The sequence below is a fragment of the Pongo abelii genome, chromosome X, assembly GCF_028885655.2.
Source record: "Pongo abelii isolate AG06213 chromosome X, NHGRI_mPonAbe1-v2.0_pri, whole genome shotgun sequence".
NCBI lineage: Eukaryota > Metazoa > Chordata > Mammalia > Primates > Hominidae > Pongo > Pongo abelii.
The window spans coordinates 126,957,075-126,967,685 of record NC_072008.2 but is presented as its reverse complement, the minus strand read 5'-3'; the positions used below and the strand labels follow the sequence as shown (position 1 = coordinate 126,967,685).

At 37.7% G+C, this 10,611-nt stretch overlaps 1 pseudogene; it reads left to right on the top strand.

The window, feature by feature from the left end:
- Nucleotides 1–972: 972 nt before the first annotated feature.
- On the top strand, nt 973–2,935 carry LOC100444231 (heat shock cognate 71 kDa protein-like; annotated as a pseudogene).
- Nucleotides 2,936–10,611: the final 7,676 nt, after the last annotated feature.

The following is a 10,611-nucleotide window of genomic DNA, read 5'->3' as shown; positions in this document are numbered from 1 at the left end:
GGAAACGCAACAGACCAAAAGCTATGGGATACAACAAAAGCAGGACTAAGAGGGAAGTTTATAGCTATAATTGCTTACATCAAAAAAGAAAAAAAGCTTTAAATAAACAACCTAATGGTCTATCTCAAAGAACGAGGACAGCAAGAGTGAACCAAACCCAAAACCAGTAGAAGAAAAGAAATATTAAAGATTAGAGCAAAAATATGTGAAATTTTAAAGAAGAAAACAATACAAAAGGACAATGACACAGAATTTGCTTTTTTGGAAAGTTAAACAAAATTGATAAATCTTTAGGTAGACTAAGAAAAGAGAGAAGACCCAAATAAATAGAATCAGAGATAAAACAAGGAGACATTACAACTGATACCACAGACATTCAAAGGATCACTAATGGCTCCTATAAGTAAGTATATGCCAAAAAATTGGAAAATCTAGAGGAAATGGAAAAATTTCTAGACAGATACAACCTACCAAGACTGAACCATGAAGAAATTTAAAACCTGAGCAGACCAATGGCAAGTAACGAGATCAAAGTCATGATAAAAAGACTCCCAGTAAAGAAAAGCCTGGAACTCAAGAGCTTTACTGCTGAATTCTACCAAACATTTAAAGAAGAACTAATACCAATCCTACTCAAACTATTCTGAAATATAGAGGAAAGGAATACTTCCAAACTCAGTCTACGAGGCCAGTATTACCCTGATAACAAGCTACATCAAAAAGAAAACACAAACACACACATCAGCCAATATATCTGATGAGATTGAAAGCAAAAAAAATGAATAAAGCATAAAGTTGGTTCTTAGAAAAAATAAAGAAAATGTATAGCCCAGTAACTAGATTAACCTAGAAGAGAGAAGATTCAAATAAGTTCAACTAGAAACGAAACTGTAGCTCATTGAGCTTGCCTGCAGCTCTCAGGGTTCCTGTGGCTTTCTTCGTTGTTGGAGCCAGGCCTACATGCCAGCAACCATGTCGAAGGGACCTGCAGCTGGTATTGATCTTGGCACCACATACTCTTGTGTGGGTGTTTTCCAGCAGGGAAAAGTAGAGATAATTGCCAATGATCAGGGAAACTCAGCCATTCTAAGCTATGTCACCTTTACGGACACTGAACGATTGATCAGTGATGCCTCAAAGAATCAAGTTGCAATGAACCCCACCAATGCGGTTTTTGATGCCAAACATCTGTTTGGACACAGATTTGATGATGCTGTTGTCCAGTCTGATATGAAGCATTGGCCTTTCATGGTGGTAAATGACACTGGCAGGCCTAAGGTCCAAGTAGAATACAAGGGAGAGACCAAAAGCTTCTATCCAGAGGAAGTGTCCTCTATGGTTCTGACAAAGATGAAGGAAATTGCAGAAGCCTACCTTGGGAAGACTGTTACCAATGCTGTGGTCACAGTGCCAGCTTACTTTAATGACTCAGTGTCAGGCTACCAAAGATGCTGGAACTATTGCTGGTCTCAATGTACTTAGAATTATTAATGAGCCAACTGCTGCTTCTATTGCTTACAGCTTAGACAAAAAGGTTAGAGCAGAAAGAAACATGCTGATCTTTGACCTGGGAAGTGGCACTTTTGATGTGTTAATCCTCACTATTAAGGATGGAATCTTTGAGGCCAAATCTACAGCCAGAGACACCCACTTGGTGGAGAAGATTTTGACAACCGAATGGTCAACCATTTTATTGCTGAGTTCAAGCGCGAGCATAAGAAGGACATCAGTGAGAACAAGAGAGCTGTAAGACGCCTCTACTGCTTGTGAACGTGCTAAGAGTACTGTCTCTTCCAGCACCCATGCCAGTACTGAGCTCGATTCTCTCTCTGAAGGAATAGACATCTATACCTCCAGTACCCGTGCATGATTTGAAGAATTGAATGCTGACCTGTTCCATAGCATCCTGGACCCGGTAGAGAAAGCCCTTCGAGATGCCAAACTAGACAAGTCACAGATTCACGATATTGCTCTGGTTGGTGGTTCTACTCATATCCCCAAGATTCAGAAGCTTCTCCAAGACTTCTTCCATGGAAAATAACTGAATAAGAGCATCAACCCTGATGAAGCTGTTGCTTATGGTGCAGCTGTCCAAGCAGCCATCCTGTCTGGAGACAAGTCTGAAAATGTTCAAGATTTGTTGCTCTTGGATGTCACTCCTCTTTCCCTTGGTATTGAAACTGCTGGTGGAGTCATGACTGACCTCATCAAACATAATACTACCATTCCTACCAAGCAGACACAGACCTTCGCTACCTATTCTGACAACCAGCCTGGTGTGCTTATTCAGGTTTATGAAGGTGAGCATACCATAACCAAGGATGACAACCTGCTTGACAAGTTTGAACTCACAGGCATACCTCCTGCACCTCAAGGTGTTCCTCAGATTGAAGTCACTTTTGACACTGATGCCAATGGCATCCTCAATGTTTCTGCTGTGGACAAGAGTACAAGAAAAAAGAACAAGATTACTATCACTAATGACAAGGGCCATTTGAGCAAGGAAGACATTGAACATATGGTCCAGGAAGCCGAGAAGTACAAAGCTGAAGATCAGAAGCAGAGGGACAAAGTGTCATCCAAGAATTCACTTGACTCCTGTGAATTCAACATGAAAGCAACTCTCAAAGATGAGAAACTTCCAGGCAAGATTAATGATGAGGACAAACACAAGATTCTGCACAAGTATAATGAAATTATCAACTGGCTCGATAAGAATCAGACTGCCGAGAAGGAAGAATTTGAACATCAGCAGAAAGAGCTGGAGAAAGTCTGCAACCCCATCATTACCAAGCTGTACCAGAGTGCAGGAGGCATGCCAGGAGGAATGCCTGGGGGATTCCCTGGCGGTGGAGCTCCTCCCTCAGGTGGTGCTTCCTCAGGGCCCACCATTGAAGAGGTTGATTAAGCCAACCCAAATATAGATGTAGCATTGTTCCACACATTTAAAACATTGAAGGACCTAAATTTGTAGCAAATTCTGTGGCAGTTTTTAAAAGTTCAGCTGCTATAGTAAGTTACTGGGCATTCTTAATGCTTGAATATGGAACATATGCACAGGGGAAGGATATAACATTGCACTTCATAAACACTATTGTACATGGAAAAATGCAATGTCTTAAATAAAACTATTTAAAATTGGCAAAAAAAGAAATGAAATGGTAAACTTTACAACTGACTCCACAGAAATACAAAGGATCATTCAAGACTATTATGAAAACCTCTATGCACATAAACCAGAAAATCTAGAAGAAATGAATAAACTCCTGGAAATATACAATCCCCCAAGCTTTGATCAGGAAGAAATCGAAATTCTGAACAGATCAATAGCAAGCAGTAAAATTTAATCAGTAATTTAAAAAAAAAAAAACACTGCCAAGAACAGCAACAACAACGAAAGCCCAAGTGGACCACAAGGATTCACAGCTGAATTCCATAAGACATTCAAAGAAGAATTGATACCAATCCTACTGAAACTATTTCAAAAGACTTAGAAGGAGGGAATCCTCCCTAACTCCTTCTATGAAGCCAGTATCACACTGATACCAAAACCAAGAAAGGACACAACAACAACAATAAAACTACAGGCCAATATCTGAAAAATGTAGATGCAAAAAATCCTCAACAAAATACTAGCAACCCAAATCCAACAGCACATCCAAAAGATAATTCACCATGATCAAGTGTGTTTCATCCCAGAGACGAAGTGATGGATCAACATACACAAGTCAATAAATGTGTTTCACCACATAAACAGAATTAAAAACAAAAACCATATGATCATCTCAATAGGCACAGAAAAAAGAATTCAATAAAATCCACCATCTCTTTATGTTTAACAACCCTTAACAAATAAGCATAGAAGGAACATACATCAAAATAATAGCAGCCATATGTGACATACCCACAGCCAACATCATACTGAATGGGGAAAAGTTGAAAATTCTCACAAAGAACTAGAACAAGACAAGGATGTCCACTTTCACCACTTCTATTCAACATAGTACAGGAAGTCATAGAGCAATCAGGCAAGAGAAAGAAATAAAGGGCATTCAAATAGGAAAAGAGGAAGCCAGACTATTGCTGTTTGCCCATGATATGATCATATACCTAGAAAACCCTAAAGGCTCCCCCAAAAAGACTCCTAGGTATGATAAGTGAAGTAAAGTCTCAATTCATTATAGTACAAAATCAATGTGCACAAATCAGTAGCACTGCTATACAACAACAGTGACCAAACTGAGAATCAAATCAAGAACTCAATCCCATTTACAGTAGCTACAAAAAATATAATAACTAGGAATATATTTAAGCAAGGAGGTAAAAGATCTCTACAAGGAGAACTAAAAAACACTGCAGAAAGAAATCACAGATGACACAAATGGAAATAGATCCCATGCTTATGGACTGGAAGAATCAATATTGTAAAAATGACCATACTGTCAAAGCAATCTACAGATTCAATGCAATTCCTATCAAAATACCAACTTCATTTTTCACAGAACTAGAAAAAACAGTCCTAAGATTCATAATGGAACTAAAAAAGACCCCAAATATCCAAAGCAATCGTAATCAAAATGAACAAATCTGGAGGCATTATCTTCCTCAACTTCGAATCATATAATACTACAAGGCTATAGTAACCAAAACAGCATGGTACTGGTACAAAAGTAGATACATAGACCAATGTAACATAACAGAGAGCCCAGGAATACATTCATACATTTACAACCAACTGATCTTTGACAAAGCATACAAAAACATAAACTGGGAAAAGGACACCATATTCAATAAATGGTGCTAGGAAAATTGAAGAGCCACATGTAGAAGAATAAAACTGGATCCTTATCTTATCTTACACAAAAATTTAATGCAGATGGATTAAAGACTTAAATCTAAGGCCCGAAATCACAAATATTCTGAGGAAAACTTAGGGAAAAAAACCCTTCTGGGCATTGGCACAGGCAAAGAATTTATGATTAAGACCCCAAAAGCAAATGCAACAAAAACAGAAATAAATAAATGGAAACTAATTAAATTAAAAAGCTTCCACACAGCAAAAGAAATAATCATCAAAGTAAACCCACAACTCACAGCATGGGAGAAAATATTTGGAAATTATACATCTGACAAAGAATTAATGTCCAGAATCTACAAGGAACTCAAGTAAATCAGCAAAAAACCCACAAATAATCCCATCAAAAAGTGGGCAAATAACATGAATAGACAGTTTTTCAAAAGAAGATATACAAAGGGCCAAGAAACATATAAAAATCACCCAAAATCTCTAATAATCAGGGAAATGCAAATTAAAACCACAATAGGATATCACCTTATGCCAGCCAGAATGGCCATTATCAAAAGGTCAAAGAGCAATGGATGTTGTCATGGACATAATGAAAAGGGAATGCTTATACACTGCTGGTGGGAACGTATATTTGTACAACCTCTATGGAAAACAGTATGGAGATTTCTCAAAGAATTAAAAGTAGATCTACCATTCAATCTTTTCCCAAAGGAAAAGAAGTCACTATATCAAAAAAAACTCTTATACATGTATATTTATTACAGCACAATTCACAATTGCAAAGATATGTAGTCAACCTCAGTGCCCATCAACCAATTAGTGGATAAAGAAAATGTGGTGCATATATATATATATATATATATATATATATATATATATATACATATACACCATGGAATACTACTCACTCATGATAAAGAATGAAATAATGTCTTTTACAGCAACTTGGATGGAACTGGAGGCCATCATTCTAAGTGAAGTAACTCAGTAATCGAAAACCAAATACCACATGTTCTTACTTACAAGTGGGACCTAAGCTACAGATATGCAAAGGCATACAGACTGGTATTAATGCACATTGGAGACTCAGAAGGGGAAATGTAGGAGGTGGAGGAAGGACAAAAAACTACTTATTGGGTACAATGTACAGAATTGAATTGATGGGTATATTAAAATCCCATTCTTCACCACTGTACAATTCATCTGTGTAACCAAACACCACTTATACCTCCAAAGTTGTTGAAATTAAAATATAAAATAAAATAATTTCAAATGGTCATATGCAGCTAGTGACTACCTGATTGGATAGCCATAGTTAATCAGTAATAAATGAAAAGCCTTATCTTATTAACGTGGTTGCCTTGGATTCCACTGTCTATAATATTATGCTTTTTTTCTATTTCAAATTGCTGATATATTTAGATATATTTACTTATCTCTCCATCTCTTTCTACATATATATATATAAACTAAGTAAATACAGTATATTCATACATGTATATATACTCAGTATATATTCATACATGTATATATACATATATAGTTTATAAAGTTTGTATATATATAGTTTTTCTGCTTTTCACCTTTAACAGTCACTTTTAGATATGTCTTTTATAAACCACAGAAACTACAGTTGAACCTTGTTTTCTAATTCAATCTGAGAATCTTTGTCTTATAATAGGAATGTTTAACCCACACACATTTACTGGCATTTATTGGTCTTTCTTCAATTGCTATATTTGCATTATGCTTTCTTCCTAATTTTTAATGTGTGTGTTTTTTTTTTGCTGGAGTCATTTGTAAAGTATACTTTCTACTTTTAATTCTGTAAGAGGTTACCCCTAAATTTAAAATACATGAATTTATATTTCTCCTTGAAACCCTCTCTCTCATACCTCCTCTATTTTCCTACCCCACCCCTCTATCTCCCAGGTAATGGTGACATAGTATGAGATTTTAGTCTGGTTTTTGTATATTTAAAATTATGTTGTCTACCCTTTCAAGAATTAATATATCCATTCTGTTTTGTAACCTTATCTATACTATTTAGACTAATTCTACATTCAAATAGATTCAATGCACACATCATTCTTTTTATAACATAGTCTATATTCTTAAGGTCTTTACTTTTTATTGTTTACAAGATGCTTTGAGAATTTATTTTGCATCTCCCTACCTCATTTCCCAAGGGTTCTATAGAGGGTATATTCTCTGAGCTCTTGCATTTCTGAAAATATGTTTATGTTGCACTGTCAGGGTAGAGAACTCCTTTGTCAAAACATTTTCCCATCAAAAATGTAAATGTTCCACTATTTGTCTTCTGACACTTAATACTATGGAAAATTCTAGGGATATCCCATTTTTTTCTTTAGAGGTACCCAGTTTTTGGTTTTTGTTGTCTCTTTCTTTGACTAGATACTTATAGAAGTTTTTTCTTTATCCTTGAAGTTCAGAACATTCATCAGGATTATATAGATGTCAGTTATATCTTACTAGTTTCACTGGTACCTTTTGATCTGCAGATTCAGCTGTTTCTTAATTTTATAGATGTTTTCTTCTATTATTGCTTCTATTGCATTTATTCTTGTCTTTCAGATATATAGATAAGCCATATTGAAATAGTCTGTCATTGTCTGAGATAACGCCTCTTTGTCCTACCTCCAAGACGATTTAGGAGCGTGGACACAAAAGTGAGCTTAGAGCGAAGGCTTAATCAGTGAAAGAAGAAAGCTCTCTGTCAGTAGACAGGAGGGTCCTGAACAGGAATACTCACTGTGGGGCCCATTTTGGGGATTTTATGGACCGGAAAAGAGAAGAAATGTGCTTAGTCTGTGGGCTGTCTTGGTGAACCCGTGACTCAGCCTGGCCCGTTACTTTGGCAGGGGACCAATCAGGAGCCGAAATGATGATTCACAGATGCTGCTTAGCTTGCCCCAGGGCCTATCACAAGCTGATGTGAAAGTTTGGCCAGGGACCTTGACCTGGAACCAATCCGGAGCTGAGGTGATGATTCATAGAAGCCGGACTTATAGTTTTTTTTGGTTTTTGTTTCTGTTTTTGTTTTGTTTTGTTTTGTTTTGAGACGGTGTCTCACTCTGTTGCCCAGGCTGGAGTGCAGTGGCGCAATCTTGGCTCACTGCAACCTCTGCCTACTGGGTTCAAGCGATTCTCCTGCCTTAGCCTCCTGAGCAGCTGGGACTACAGGCATGCGCCACCACACCCAGCTAATTTTTGTATATTTTTTAGTAGAGACGGGGTTTCACCATATTGGCCAGGCTGGTCTTGAACTCCTGACCTCGTGATCTGCCCACCTCGGCCTCCCACAGTGCTGGGATTACAGGCGTGAGCCACCGCGCCCAGCCCGGACTTATAGTTCTAATAAAGGAAAGTAGAGTGCCCACCTAAACCCACCAGAGCCCACCGTGTCCATGCCCACAAAAGGAGAAGAAACTTTTCCTGGGAACCTGCTGACTATACAAAGGACCTTTGTCCTGGCATTTGGATGCCAGGCCTTGTTCCCTTATCTGAGTGAGCTGGAGGTTCTGCGTAAGTTTTATCCAAATGGGCAGCACGTTGTTCTATCTGTGCATCCATGGGCATGTCTTCAGGCAAAACACCCTGTCCTAGTTCCCTTATCGGTGCCTGCAGCTTGAATTATTTTCCCAGGCTGCTTTTTATGTTATGTGGGGATGAGGCACTGACCCATGGGCTGGGGGCTCTTCTGGGACCCTTCCCTTGCTGTCTACCTAAAGCAAGCTAGTTTACTCCTTTCAATATGTTGATTCTACATTCACTGGCCCATTATATTCATTATTGATTTTCTTGTTATTTTTATCTCCTTGTTCTTTTCCTCTGCATTCCAGGAGAGCTTTGGGTTGCATCAAAAATTTCTGATTTTATTTCTGCATTCTCAAAACTGATCATACTGCTGCTGATTTATTTTTTACATGCTAGTATCATTTTTTTGTTCAAAGTTGACTTTTTGACATACAAAACAGCAATTTAATATGGTTTAAACTGAAAAATAAAAAAGAATAATTACTGCAGTATCTATGGTGATTGCGACAAGCTAGAAATCCAGTAAATGCCCATTATTAACATGGAAATGATTGAATAAACTGTGATACGTTCATATCATGAGCTATTATGCTACCACTAAGAGAACAACTGTGGAACTTACGCAAATTCCACTAGGTACTGATTAAAAGATACAGAAACAATGTATTATATAATAATCACACTTTTAAATAATGTCCAAATAAAAGCCGTGTATGTGTGTGTGTGCGTGTGTGTGTGTGTTTGAAACAGATGAAGGGACTTTAGAAAAATGTATAGAAGGATATGCACCAGGCTATTAACTCTGGTTACCTTGGGGAAGTATAAATTAGAAGGAAGAAAAGAAGAGGGGAGGACGACTTCCCCCAAAATTGTCCTTAACAATAGAGCAAGCATTAGACAACTATGCCATTTATGAAAAGTTACCTAGGTATATATGTATACACAAAATAAGCCACACAAAAGGATGGTCATCCTAAAAGTGGCTATCTCAGGGTAGTGAGATTTTGGATACTTCTTTCTTCTTTTTACCCCATCCCAACACATACCCATGTACATACACACAAAAAAAATACCCATAAATATCACACTCACACCTCCAAACCCACATAGCATAAGCTAGTTTCTGGCTCAGTAATCTAGAGCATAAAGGTAATGGAGAGGAAGTCAGAACCATAAGCAATGCTAGCACAGGAACTTCGCCTTCATTTCCTCTATTTATTTTCTGTGCCCATGGCCAGACTCAGACCAGCCCCCTTCAATATAATGGTTTCTACATCATAGTGTCCTGCTACCTTCCTTTCTAGCCCTGGCTCTTCCAAGTTAGGAAGAGTTTGTTAGCTCCAGGATTTCTTCTATTTTTTGTTAGGCTGAAAACTTTTGAGTGGGGAGTTGTAAGACATCACCCAATTTTTATTTTTGTTTCCAAGTTTGGTCTTGTCTGCCCTCTCTGTTGACAATTCTTTCCTTCTTTACATTCCAAGCTAAGACAAGTTTTCTATACTTTAAAAATTCCATGGTCCTTTTGGAATATCCCTATTTCTTAAAGTCAGTCTCTTTTACTTACTTCTGAGCTCCATTTATTTAGAGTTCACCTAACCTATTTAGAATCCTAAGCTTTATTTTGCCTTTCTAAGCAGTAATTCTGATAATTATTGCTACAAAGATGTTGAATACTGCATTTCACAGGACCTGGAATAATCAACCAATCTCAATGCTTTCAAATTGACATGGCCCTTGAACCATATTTGAACTAGTAACAAAGCTTTAAAAGCCTCTACTCATCTTTAATACAGGCCCTCTGAGCCCTCAGCATCACACCCTCCGGCCTCATCAATGTTTTATGGAATCTAAATTAAAGGCTGTTTTCAAACTCTTAATTGTAAAGCATTACTTTCAATTTTTATAATGACCAAGACTAAATTTAGCTTCTTGGCATTGCTTAGATTGTTCCTAGTCAGAGAGAGACGAGGGCTGCTTAAACCTATAATCTTAGTTTCAATCCACACTCTATAATTTTCAGAGATGACAGCTCTGACAGGAAAATGCCTGGGAAGACACCAACCTCTGGGTCTCACAACTGTAAAAAACAGAACTTGCTGACAGATTTTGACAAAAGGACCCCAGTGAGTACACACTAGGGTAAGATTTCATATGAATAGGACACCATCCTGTTTGCCCTCAGACTTTTCAAATGTGGTCTTCTATGCACTATCTAACCCGCACCTTTCACCTCATTGGCATTCGTC